Below are 14577 nucleotides of genomic sequence, written 5' to 3' on the forward strand. Positions count from 1 at the left end.
GGTACAGCAGAGGTAGAACCAAACTGCTGGGCAGGTTGAACCAGAACAATGAAGCATCGACCACGCAGAGGACGCCGTCCCTCCCTGGGATCTTCCTCACAAAAGCAGTGCGAACAATAAAGGGACCAAACCACATCCAGATGGTTCCCAGTATGGCCATGATGGTGTAAAACGCCCTCAGCTTTGATTGGTCGATGCGCTCCCTGTCCCCGCCTCCTTCCCCGGGTCTTGGACGAATGAGAACACAGAGAACAGAGACGCTGCAGAAGGAGCAGACGACCAATGAGGATCCTGACACGATGAGAAGTGAGACGACGCGAAAAGTGTCATCGCCCAGAACAAACACCAGGCTGACCAACAAACACAGCAACCAAACACACCCGAGGCTGATGTCCCTGATCCGGTTCCCCCGGCGGTTCTTCAGCCCCCTGTAGGTGACGGGGTGAACTACAGCCAGGTAACGCTCCACACAGGTGAGCATGTGGAACAAACTCTCTCCAAAGTAGCAGACGGACATTAAATAACCACCAACACCGACCAGCCCGTCGTTGCTACCGTAGTACTGCCACTGAAAGAGGACGGCCCCCAAAGTCCAGAAGATCTGCAGGACAGCGTCGTGGAAGGTGAAGATGTCAGAATGACTGGTGGAGCTGAAGCAGCGCTGCTGCCGCCATTGTTGGAAGGCCTGGTGGAGGATGAAGGTGCAGAGAGGAACCAGGAGGACGAATCTGGTGACATTTTGACTAACGCTTATCAAGCCACAGGCTGTGAGACGCTGCTCCTCATGGGAGGAGATGGAGGTGGTGTTCATCGAGAGAGAAGAGATGGAGGTGGTGTTCATCGAGAGAGAAGAGATGGAGGTGGTGTTCATCGACGGAGAGGAGATGGAGGTGGTGTCCATCGAGAGAGAGGAGATGGAGGTCTGAACAGAACGAGAAGAAAATTGTATTTGTTCTTAGATCTTTGTGAACGTTAATGGATCATTGTGTTCCCACCAAACAGTACGATATGGTTTGGTCTGGTCTGGCCTGGCCTGGCCTGGCCTGGCCTGGCGTGGCGTGGCGTGGCGTGGCGTGGCGTGGCGTGGCGTGGCGTGGCGTGGCGTGGCATGGCATGGCATGGCATGGCATGGCATGGTATGGTCTGGTCTGGTCTGGTCTGGTATGATACAGACGGAAATGGTAGCTGTTCTAATTTCTGTGAAAACGTTGTTGGATGGTTGTCTTAATAGCCTCATTACCACTGAGCAGAATGTGCCGGTACGGTACGGTACGGTACGGTACAGTGGGGTACGATACGGTACGGCAGGGTAGGGCACGATACGGTACGGTATGGTACAGTATGGTACGGTACGGTACGGTACAGTGGGGTACGATACGGTACGGCAGGGTAGGGCACGATACGGTACGGTATGGTACAGTATGGTACGGTATGGTACGGTACGGTACAGTGGGGTGCGGTACGGTACGGTACAGTAGGGTACGATACGGTACAGTAGGGTAGGGCATGGTACGGTATGGTACGGTACGGTACAGTGGGGTGCGGTACGGTACGGTACGGTACAGTAGGGTACGATACGGTACAGTAGGGTAGGGCATGGTACGGTATGGTACGGTATGGTACGGTACAGTGGGGTGCGGTACGGTACGTACAGTAGGTTACGATATGGTACAGTAGGGTAGGGCATGGTACGGTATGGTACGGTACGGTACAGTGGGGTGCGGTACGGTACGGTACAGCGGGGTACGATACGGTACGGTAGTGCAGGGCACGGCACGGCACGGTTGTCTTAATAGCCTCATTACCACTGAGCAGAATGTGCCGGTACGATACGGTACGGTACGGTACGGTACAGTGGGGTACGATACGGTATGGCAGGGTAGGGCACGATACGGTACGGTATGGTACAGTATGGTACGGTATGGTACGGTACGGTACAGTGGGGTGCGGTACGGTACGGTACAGTAGGGTACGATACGGTACAGTAGGGTTGGGCACGATACGGTACGGTATGGTACGGTATGGTACGGTACGGTACAGTGGGGTGCGGTACGGTATGGTACGATACAGTGGGGTACGATACGGTACAGTAGGGTAGGGCACGGTACGGTATGGTACGGTATGGTACGGTATGGTATGGTACGGTACAGTGGGGTGTGGTACGGTACGGTAGGGCATGGCACGGTACGGTATGGTACGGTATGGTACAGTACGGTACAGTGGGGTACGATACGGTACGGCATGGCACGGCACGGTACGGCACGGCACGGCACGGCACGGTACAGTACCGCGGGCTACGATACGGTACGGTAGGGTACGGCACGGTACGGTACAGTGGGGTGCGGTACGGTACGGTACAGTAGGGTACGATACGGTACAGTAGGGTAGGGCATGGTTCGGTATTATACGGTATGGTACGGTACAGTGGGGTGCGGTACGGTACGGTACAGTAGGTTACGATATGGTACAGTAGGGTAGGGCATGGTACCGTATGGTACGGTATGGTACGGTACGGTACGGTACAGTGGGGTGGGGTGCGGTACGGTACGGTACGGTACGGTACAGCGGGGTATGATACGGTACGGTAGGGCAGGGCACGGCACGGTACGGTACAGTATGGTACGGCACGGTACGGTACAGTGGGGTACGATACGGTACGGTAGGGTAGGGCACGATACGGTAGGGCACGATACAGTACGGTATGGTACGGTATGGTACAGTGGGGTGTGGTACGGTATGGTACGGTACAGTGGGGTACGATACGGTACAGTAGGGTAGGGCACGGTACGGTATGGTACGGTATGGTACGGTACGGTACGGTACAGTGGGGTACGATACGGTACAGTAGGGTAGGGCACGGTACGGTACAGTGGGGTACGATACGGTACAGTAGGGTAGGGCACGGTACGGTACAGTCGGGTGCGGTACGGTACGGTACGGTACGGTACAGTGGGGTACGATATGGTACAGTAGGGTAGGGCACGGTACGGTACAGTCGGGTGCGGTACGGTTCGGTACGGTACGGTACAGTGGGGTACGATACGGTACGGTAGGGCAGGGCACGGTACGGTATGGTACGGTATGGTACGGTACGGTACGGTACAGTGGGGTACGATACGGTACAGTAGGGTAGGGCACGGTACGGTACAGTCGGGTGCGGTACGGTACGGTACAGTGGAGTACGGTACGGTAGGGCAGGGCATGGTACGGTATGGTACGGTACGGTACGGTACGGTACGGTACAGTGGGGTACGATACGGTACGGTAGGGCAGGGCATGGTACGGTATGGTACGGTACGGTACGGTACAGTGGGGTACGATACGGTACGGTACGGCACGGCACGGTACGGTACGGTACGGCACGGCACGGTACAGTGGGGTACGATACGGTACGGTACGGTACGGCACGGCACGGTACGGTACGGCACGGCACGGTACGGTACGGTACGGCACGGCACGGTACAGTACCGCGGGCTACGATACGGTACGGTAGGGTACGATACGGTACGGTACGGTACAGTACAGTGGGCTACGATACGGTACGGTAGGGTACGGCACGGTACGGTACGGTACAGTACCGCGGGCTACGATACGGTACGGTAGGGTACGATACGGTACGGCACGGTACAGAAGAAAATGGTAGTTGTTCTAGTTTGTGTGTAAACATTGTTGGAAGGTGGTTATTGAGTGTCAGCGGTCTTCATGCTGGTTCTTCCAGTAGAAACATTCTGAACATCAAACCAACCCAAACAATCTGATCGTACTCTTATTTTGAAAGGACGTCATTGGTGAAGACTGAAAGAAAATTCTGTCATTTTCACAAGATCTTCATTCTGCACAAAGAATCGTTGTTGATTCTAGATCGTCTGGAAACACGACACTCGTCCCACATTAGAACTCTGAAGTTCTTAAATAATGAAAATGAGTTCAACCACATTGTTCATAGACATTCTAGATATCAGTTACAGCTAGAGTGCTCACAGTTTCTAGAACTAGCACATTGTAGAACACTAGAAACATCCAGGACTCTCGTGGTATCTAGAACTCTCTAATGCTTTCTAATCAAAAGGTTCTCATGCATTCTAGAACTGTCAAAAAACAACTTCAAGACTATCGGTCCAATGAATGAAGAACGTCCCAGAATTGAGTCCCCAGGCTGATCAGGTTCCGTCGTTCTTTCAAAAAAAAAAAATGCTCGGTCTCTCTGGATGTGAAACGTTCTTAAAAAACTGAATCTGGTTTTGTTTACATTAGTTTGGAGCTGAATGTGTATTTAGACATCCTGGAGAGAACGGCAAGACTGTTTTAATGAGATCGTTCTTCTTTTCAAAGGTTCTCCAGCGTTGCTCCTGAAGGCCTAAAGAGAAGCAGAAGACTGGTTGAAGTAAAGAAGAACCCCCACCTGCTCTGTGCCTGATGTTCTGCGCTGTCAGACTGAATCCAGTCGCTCCTTCTTCAGTTAATAATGAAATCCTCCCGTCAGGATGAAGGATGGAAACAAGAAGATTTACATGTTTCACAACAATCACGTCAACGACTCTCGGCTCAGAGTCAAAGCAGGTAAACGTCCCGCCAGGTGGAACCACCACAGAGACTCTGGAACCACCACAGAGACTCTGGAACCACCACAGAGACTCTGGAACCGTCAGGACGCCGCCGCCGCTTTTCTGGTTTCCTGATGAGAATCAACTTGATGGGAAGTTTGTCAATCGACAATAATGACCAATGATCAGAGAGTTAATAATTAGATGAGAGTATCTGATCACATGACCTCGGGGCACCACCGGTTAAACACATCACTGTCATGTGATCGACTCCACTGCTCAGTTTCATTCATATTTACGTTCGTAACAGCGACTAAAGTAAAACTTCAATTCATCTGACAGCAGGAGAGATTCTAGGATTTTATTTATTTTTAAAAGAAACAAAATACACAGATTCTAACTAAATAGATACAAGCTTGGTGTGTGTGTGTGTGTGTGTGTGTGTGTGTGTGTGTGTGTGTGTGTGTGTGTGTGTGTGTGTGTGTGTGTGTGTGTGTGTGTGTGGGAGGGGCTTGAGAGACAAAATGGCTGCCAACAGAGAAGAAGAAGGAGGCCATAGAGAAGCTGACAGTCAAAGTATCTTCTGAAATGACAGTTTGGACCTTCATACAGGAAACATGTAGTACTTTTAGTTCTGGGCGGGTGGAGGATGTTTTGTCTGGTTGGAGCTAGCCATGGCGGGTGGCGGGTGGCGGGTGGCGGAGCGAGAACTTCCTGGCGGTCTTCTTGCTGAAGGGGAACTTCCTGGCCCTCTGCAGGAAGAGCAGCGGCAGCACCAGGCTGCTGGGTAGGTGGAAGGTGATGGCGGTCATGGACGCCACGCAGACCTGTGGCGTCCAGGTGTTTCCCTGCGCGGCTTGTAGCATTTCGGTCACCAGGTTGACGGAGAAACGCGTCAGCAGCGCGGCGATGACGGCCGCCATGGTGTGGAGAGCCCGCCTCTTCAACTGGTCGACGCGGTCCCCGGCCCCGCCCCCGTCGCCCGGCCTCGGGCGAATCAGAGCGCGGAGCACGGCGGTGCAGCAGAACGACGCGGCGATCAGGGCAGACATCACGAGGGACACGTAAATCAGGTTGCTTTGGTGGAAAACAGAACGTAAGACACCCACAGCGAGACTCAGCGTCCAGGCGGCGGCGGCGGCGGCGTTCCGGAGCCGGACGCCGGCTCTGGACCTCAGGCGCAGGTACATGACGGGATGGAGCACGGCGAGGTAGCAGTCCAGGCAGGTCAGGACGTGGAACAGGATGGGGCCAGCTGAGAGCAGGGTCAGGACGTAAATGCCCACTAAGCTGAGGACGAACCAGCTGGCGTACTGCGCCCACATGAAGAGGCAAACGCCCGCCGTTCCCAGCAGCTCCAGCGCCACCATGTTGTAGGCGAAGATGTCCATGTTGCCCGTCGCTGTGGAAACCGATCCGGACCGCCGCCACCGCCGCCGGAAGCCCTCGCGCACCACGGACAGGAAGACGGGCTGGACGCAGGCGTAGGCCACCACGTTCCCCGTCAGGAAGTACTTTATTCCACAGTCTGCAAAGGACATCCCGACGGAGGAGTTGGACGACATTCCGAACGACGAGACGAGACGGACGACTGAAAGACAGGAAGCAGCGGGACAACGGGAAAATGGTGATTGGTAAGGCTAATGCTAACAGTCATGCTAATAATGTGCTCCAGTTGTGTCCGAACTGGGAATTCTGAACTGGGATTGTTGTCACGTCCTGGGAAAATGAATCGGAGCGTTCCAGTTGATTGTAGTTTTGCTGACCTGGAAAACAATATGGCCGCCCGCGGGAAAGCTATGCTAACGCTCTTGTACCAATGTTCAACTTGGTATTTGATATTTATGTATATTTTTTATCATAAAAAACCTCCAATTTAAATTTTGCTTTGGTGAAACAGTAAACTGGAACAATAGTGCTTTAGAACTGGGAACTTCCCAGAAGGAAAGTGGGAATTTCCCAGTTGGTATTTTATATTTTGGAGTCCAAAATACTGGAAATCCGGATAAGTCCCAGTTTAAACTTGAAAAACTGCTCTGAAACTGGGAACTTCCCAGAAGGAAAGTGGGAAATATTGTTGATCTGTGAAGTACTGGGACGAGAAAGAGAAACTGGAGAATAAAAATGTGAAGTTTTCTTCTTGTGAAGTTTCAAAACATGAACATCGTTTTTCAACCTGTTTTTTTTGGGGTAAATTCTTCACGCTGTTACCACGGAAACGTAACGGAAGTATTTAGTTACTTCTGAAGGAATCGTTTTAAAATGAGACGTAAAGAAAAAACATCCAGAAGAGATGAAAGACGAAGTAAAACTTCACAGGTACTTTAAAGTTTTAATCACCAACTTTAGTGAGAGAAAAAACATTCGGGAAGAAAAATCATCGTAAATTAATTTATAAGTTTAAACTGACCTGAAACACGTCGACTGGAACCTTCAAGGGTGTGTGTGTGTGTGTGTGTGTGTGTGTGTGTGTGTGTGTGTGTGTGTGTGTGTGTGTGTGTGTGTGTGTGTGTGTGTGTGTGTGTGTGTGTGTGTGTGTGTGTGTGTGTGTGTGTGTGTGTGTGTGTGTTTGCATACGTCTGACGTGTGTGTGAGTGATCGGCTCACATTTTCTTAATGACCTCATTATTCCAACGATTGATTGACGAGATAAAATATGCTGAGTCACCAAAGTTACATTACAGGAGGAAGACGCTCTATAATCTGGATGTTAGAGGAGGAAGACGCTCTATAATCTGGATGTTAGAGGAGGAAGACGCTCTATAATCTGGATGTTAGAGGAAGAAGACGCTCTATAATCTGGTGTTAGCTCGACTTGAGAAAGTAAAAACGAACAAATCTTTGTCTTTTATTTTATTTTGAAAATCCTCGTTAAACACCAGAGTTGGAAGCAATTTGACATCAAAGGGAAAAAAAGGTGATATTTTCTCGCAGTGTCACAGGAAAGTATCGCTAAAGCTAATAGCGTGGCTAGCGTCTTCCAGTTAATGACGAGCTTCCGTTAACTCGTTTTTAGCATCTGATCCCTGATGCTCGCCACTAGTGTCCAAGCTAGCAGCTAGCATCAGGGATGCTTCCGTAGTGACAGTCGTAATTCGCATTCAGCTAGCTGTTAGCTGTTTGGGATAAAAACTACCACCGCGAGGCTAGCATTAGCATTTTAAAACGAGCGATTAGCATAATGTGAAATGTTCTAGTGTAGTAGCAGTTTCCTTGGTTAAGCTAGCAACTCGCGGTAACAGCTAGCCTGTGATTATAGCATCCAAACATCGTTAGCTAACAATCTGAAGCTTGTTTCTATAAAATTCCCCAGATTAGCCGCTGTGGTTTGGGACGTGATCGGCGGGATGTCAATGTCAGCAGCGCCGTGGTAGCGGCGCAGTCGCCAGTGCGATTGCTGACAGTCTCGGCGGCGGTCTAGGTGTCGTCGGCGTGGCAGCAGCAGGAGCGGCGTGGCGTCCCGGTGCGGCGCAGGAAGAGCAGCGGCGGCAGCAGGCTGCTCGGCACCGACAGCCACAGGCCGCCGTCCATCACCGCGCACACGGCGTCCGCGCTCGTCAGCACGCGCTCCAGCCCGAAACACACCAGCAGCCCCACGAAGCGTAGCGCCAGCAGCGCCGTGATGCCGCCCACCATGTGCAGCGCCCGCCGCCGGCCGCGCCCGGCCCCTCCCCCCGGCTGCGGGCCAATCAGCACGCGGAGCACGGCCAGGCTGCAGAAGCAGGCGAGCAGCATGCAGACGGCGAGCAGCGCCAGCAGCGGCACCGTGGGGAAAAACGGGAAGTAGCGCCCAGTGACGGCGAGCCACAGCGCGCAGGCCAGCCACACGCACGCCACGGCGGCGTCCCGAATCCGGGCGCCACGTCCCCGAAGCTGCACGTAGGCGACGGCGTGCACGACGGCCAGGTAGCGCTCGGCGCAGGCGAGGACGTGCAGCAGCGTCTGTCCGGGGAACGTGACGGCGAACAGGAAGACGCCGAGCGCCAGCAGAGCGTCGCTCCGCAGCGGGAAGCTCAGCATGTAGAGCAGCGACCCCAGCACGCCGCACGTCTCCACCGCCGCCATGTGGAACGTCAGGACGTCGCTGTGGCTCGCCGCATGCCGACGCCGCACGCCGATGCAGACGACCAGGATGTAGAGCGGCAGCAGGAAGACGATGCCGGCGAGTGTGTACGACACGTAAAGCACCTTGCTAGGGACGGAGTATATGCAGGCGTAGACCGAGACAGCGGACGAGTTGGACGACGACATGACCTGCAGAGGAATGTCACGTGTTAGCATTAGCATTCTCAGCTACCTATTAGCATTCCAAAATGTACTTAATCCGCCATCACGAGGCTCGTGATTAGCAAACTACTAAAATTTCATCAATAACAAATTTTCTCCTGGCAACACGCTACCTTCAGTAAGCTAGCAGCTACTGTAGCATCTTAGCACAGTAGCTAACAACTGAAGGCTCGTGGCTAACAATTCAACAAGGTAACAACCGTACTACTCTTCTTCTCCTGCCGCTTTTCGGCGTGTTGAGCATCAGACCTCCGCTAGCTGTTAGCAGCTGTTAGCAGCTGTTAGCAGTCTGACGGCTGGTTGTTAGCGGCTCTATTTCTACGTCTTGTGATGGTTAAAGTCGCGTTACGAACCTCCATCAGCTGAAGCTAAAGAGCGTCCTGTGAGGAGCAGACGTGCTGTTGTGTAATCCCGTGAAAAGTCTGCTATCCCCCCCCCCCCCCCCCCTAACCCCAAACCCCCCCCCCCCCCGGTGAAATCACAACGTTTGTCAGTCGGAGGCTGTTTGCATGCGACGCGTTCATGGAAATGACGTTTGTGGTTTGACAGTCAGAGACCAACTCATTTTCATCCCGAGCGACGTTACTGTACCACGACTTGACAAACAAAACTATGGGATCAAGACGATTTGTGGGGCCGTTGGCACGGCAACCGTGACACGTAACAACGCTTTAACTGTCGTTGGGTTTTGGGGGTTCGTTGCCTCGACAACGGTGCTCAGAATTGCAAGGATTAGTAAAAACTCCGTCTCCGTGGGAACTGGGAAAATGCTCCGTCTCCGTCTCCATGGAAACGGAGGCAGAAACGCAACTACATCACTTTCAGCATTTTTCCCGTTTCCGTGCCGACAGACATCATTTAGAAAATCTTGCTCTGTAAACCCAGTTTGATGCCGTTTCACCTGAATCGTTGCCATGGAAACGAGGCCAGAGTGTGTGTGTGTGAGTACTTGTGTGTTGTTGTTATCAGAGTGTATTACGTGTGTATCTTTGTGAGTCGTTAACAGTGTATATTGTGTGTATTTAGGTTGTACTTAGTGTGGTTGCTGGTCCACTGCTCACGTTTCCACCTCGGTGCTTCACAAACCGGCGGCTGCTCCACATGACGGGAAGCAGCGCCACCGTTTCCACTGAGACGTTCCCATACCTGAGACGGAGCGGCCGGGCGTCCATGTTGACGTCGTTCAGAGACACGAAGAGACACGAAGAGACACGAAGAGACGGACGTGACGCGGTTCAGGTAGAAACGTTTTATTGAAGCTGGAAGACGAAACATTTTCCACCGAAAACAAAATGTGACAAAGAAATTCAGCTGATTTTATTTAACTGCTACGATTAATGAGATGCTGAACATCCAGGGGAGGTTCCCCAGGAACTGTTCTACAGGTTCTACAGGAACTGTTCTCAGCTGTTCTCCAGGTACTGTTCTATTGGAACTGTTCTACAGGTTCCCCAGGAACTATTCTACAGGAACTGTTCTCGGCTGTTCTCCATGTACTGTTCTATTGGAACTGCTCTACAGGTTCTACAGGAACTGTTATATAGGTTCTAAGGGAACCGTTCTTGAGAAAGTGTTCTACAGGTTCTACAGGAACTGTTCAAGAGGAACTGCTCTACTGGTTCTACAGGAACTGTTCTTGAGGAACTGTTCTACAGGGCTACAAGTTCTACAGGAACTGTTCTAGAGAAACTATTCTACAGGTTCTACAGTAACTGTTCTCCAGGTACTGTTCTATTGGAACTGCTCTACAGGTTCTACAGGAACTGTTATATAGGTTCTAAGGGAACCGTTCTTGAGAAAGTGTTCTACAGGTTCTACAGGAACTGTTCAAGAGGAACTGCTCTACTGGTTCTACAGGAACTGTTCTTGTGGAACTGTTCTACAGGGCTACAAGTTCTACAGGAACTGTTCTAGAGAAACTATTCTACAGGTTCTACAGTAACTGTTCTCCAGGTACTGTTCTATTGGAACTGCTCTACAGGTTCTACAGGAACTGTTATATAGGTTCTAAGGGAACTGTTCTTGAGAAAGTGTTCTACAGGTTCTACAGGAACTGTTCAAGAGGAACTGCTCTACTGGTTCTACAGGAACTGTTCTTGAGGAACTGTTCTACAGGGCTACAAGTTCTACAGGAACTGTTCTAGAGAAACTATTCTACAGGTTCTACAGTAACTGTTCTCAGCTGTTCTCCAGGTACTGTTCTATTGGAACTGCTCTACAGGTTCTACAGGAACTGTTATATAGGTTCTAAGGGAACCGTTCTTGAGAAAGTGTTCTACAGGTTCTACAGGAACTGTTCAAGAGGAACTGCTCTACTGGTTCTACAGGAACTGTTCTCGAGGAACTGATCTACAGGTTTTATAGGAACCGTTCCACAGGTTCTACAGAAACTTTTTTAGAGGAACTGCTCTACAGGAACTCTTCTCAGCTATGGTCAGTTGTTGTACAGGTTCTAGAGGAACTGTTCTACAGAAGCCCTTCTCAGGTGTTCTCAGCTGTTCTCCAGGTTCTCATGAGGAAGAGCACCGGCTGGATGAAGCTGCCGAACACGGAGCAGGACAGAGCCGCTGGAACCAGCTGACACAGGAACACATGGCGGGACAAGTGGCCTCGCAGTGGCACTGCCAGCACCGTGGGAAGGTAATTTAACACCATCATCACCTGCGGGGAACCGACTTTACTGAACATCTGTTTCCAGGGAACCTCTGGATTTATTACAACTACCTGGATGACGAGGACGCTGACGAAGGCCTTTCGTTTGTCTGGATCGCTTCGTTTCCTCTCGCCATTTCCAGGAGCCGCCTGACGGAGAACCTGGTGGAGAATGTACAAGCATCGTCAAGTAGCTAAAGGTTAGTACTGGTATCGGTACTCGCTATCGGCAAATAGCTAAAGATTGATACTGGTATCGGTACTTGGTATCGGTAAGTAGCTAAAGGTTAGTACTGGTATCGGTACTCAGTATCAGTAAGTAGCTAAAGGTTAGAACTGGTATCGGTACTCGCTATCAGCAAATAGCTAAAGATTGATACTGATATCGGTACTTGGTATCGGTAAGTAGCTAAAGGTTAGTACTGGTATCGGTACTCAGTATCAGTAAGTAGCTAAAGGTTACTACTGGTATCGGTACTCAGTATCAGTAAGTATCTAAAGGTTAGTACTGGTATCGGTACTCAGTATCAGTAAGTATCTAAAGGTTATTAAAGAAAAGTGATTGATGTGTAGAACCGACCTGTAACATTCTGATGCAGCAGAAACCTTGAAGCAGCAGCAGCAGCAGGAAAACCGCCGGGAAAACCAGGACCAGCTGAAAGACGTTACAGAGACAGAAGACCAGGACCAGGGCCCAGAGCACAGGGAGGCCTCGGACACGGAGCCCCACGCTGTTCCACCTGACAGACAAGACGGAGGGACGGACTCAACGTTTCAATAAAGACAGTTCCACCTGACAGACAAGACGGAGGGACAAACAAACACTGAGGGTTTGGTGAGTTGCAGTGTGAACCTGAGGAAGGTGACAGGATGAACGACTCCCGCGTATCTCTCTAGACTGATGAAGGTCTGAAACAACGGTCGACCTGGAGAGGAGGGGGAGGGTCAGTGTGTGTGTGTGTGTGTGTGTGTGTGTGTGTGTGTGTGTGTGTGTGTGTGTGTGTGTACCTGCACTGAGCAGCCCGTAGAAGAAGAGGCTGAAGTGATACAGGAAGTTGCTCTGGATGATGTAATAGTTGAGCGGCCGCAGGAAGCTGAGGGACCCGTAGAGCAGCTCCAGCAGAGCCAGGTTCAGAGTGAAGACCTGAGAGAGGAAACGAGTCCTCGTGTTAATGACTCTCCGGTCGGGAGGTTCTCCTCACGGCGACTCCTCCCACCGTGGACCGTCTTTACCTCCGAGGCCTGGACGGAGCGGCGGCAGCAGCTCCAGGCCGTCAGCAGGTTGGCCGGGACGCCGAACTGGAGGAGGAGAAGAGTTCTGGACGTTTTACACTCATGGCGGCGACGCGGAACCTCACCTGGTCGATTTGTTAGTGGAGCTGAAGTCAGAGAACGATCTCTGGAAGGGAGGGGACTCGGGTTGTGGTCGACGATTAATAATAACAGGTAAAGATGGACGAGAGAGAGAGAGAGAGAGGGAGAGAGAGAGGGGGAGAGAGAGAGAGAGAGAGAGGGGGAGAGAGAGGGGGAGAGAGAGAGAGAGAGAGAGGGGGGAGAGAGATGGAGAGGGAGGGAGAGAGAGAGGGAGGTAGAGAGATGGAGAGGGAGGGAGAGAGAGAGGGAGAGAGAGGGAGGAGAGAGATGGAGAGGGAGGGAGAGAGAGAGGGAGAGAGAGGGAGGTAGAGAGATGGAGAGGGAGGGAGAGAGGGAGAGAGAGGGAGGTAGAGAGATGGAGAGAGAGGGAGAGAGGGAGGGAGAGAGAGAGGGGGAGAGAGAGAGAGAGAGAGAGAGAGGGGGGGGGAGAGAGAGAGAGGGAGGTAGAGAGATGGAGAGGGAGGGAGAGAGAGAGAGAGGGAGGTAGAGAGATGGAGAGGGAGGGAGAGAGAGAGGGAGAGAGAGAGAGAGGGAGGTAGAGAGAGAGGGGGAGAGAGAGAGGGGGGGGGAGAGAGAGAGAGAGAGAGGGGGGGGGGAGAGAGAGCCTCTCGGTTCCCATGGAAACAAACAACCTCTACTGGTTTCCATGGAGACCAACAACCTCTAGTGGTTTTCAAAAAATCGTTCTCAGCGACTCCGAGCTCCGTTGTCGTGGAAACGGTCAACCCAAAGACTGCGTAGGTTTTGCGGTGTCACTCCACCAGGTGGCGCACAGGCAGCCTGAACTGCTCCAGGAAGTGGGAGATGATTGGTTTCTCCACTGGTCACGTGATCTTCAGCGACTCCACTTCGACCATCGTCCAGACATCAGGCGGTGTCTGTCCCCACGGGGTGAGACACGGCAGGTCCTCTCTGCCGTCAGCCTCTTGGGCGCCACTAGAGGGCGTCAGGAGTCTTCCAGCTCGGTGAAATTCCCCTGGCGCCACTAGAGGGCGTCAGGAGTCTTCCAGCTCGGTGAAATTCCCCTGGCGCCACTAGAGGGCGTCAGGAGTCTTCCAGCTCGGTGAAATTCCGCTTCTCTTAAGATTTAAAAACAGAGTTGTAGTTTTAAAACAAAGGAACGTTTGAGTCGTTAACGTACCAGGAAGTTTCAGGGCCTCCACGGCGAAGAACGTCTGGACGCCGTACGGGGACGACGGACACGGGTTCCACAGAGACGAGTCGGTACCGTTCATCGTCCCTCAGCCACAAACGTTCAAAACAGATATTTACTACGTCAGTAGTAGAAACTATAATACAGATATTTGAATATATAAAACATTTGTTCTATTTGATGTATTCAAATATCGGTATATGTATTGCATTACTCTAAACAGAAACAGCTGTAGTACTCTGTCTGTATCTTTCTATTATATCTATTAACATAATATAAATTGATCATAGTACTGTAAGGTACCCAGGGCAGAACCTGTAGTATCTCCAGTCAGATCATGTCCAGTTAAACCCACAAAGTACACAGATTAAACAAGTAAAAACTACATTCAGCAGCAGGAATCAGCATAATATGAGCTAGAATATACTCATTACTTCATAGTTCTTCATGTTTCAAAGTAAAAAAATACTTGTATTTTCACTAAAGTCCAAACGTTCTCATGTTTTTGTTGTACTTTTTATGTATACCTCAGTTCTTTGTGAGCCGGTTGCTTTATTTTCTACTCCT

This window comes from Lipophrys pholis (assembly GCF_963383615.2).
Source record: "Lipophrys pholis genome assembly, chromosome: 18".
Taxonomy (NCBI): Eukaryota; Metazoa; Chordata; class Actinopteri; order Blenniiformes; family Blenniidae; genus Lipophrys; species Lipophrys pholis.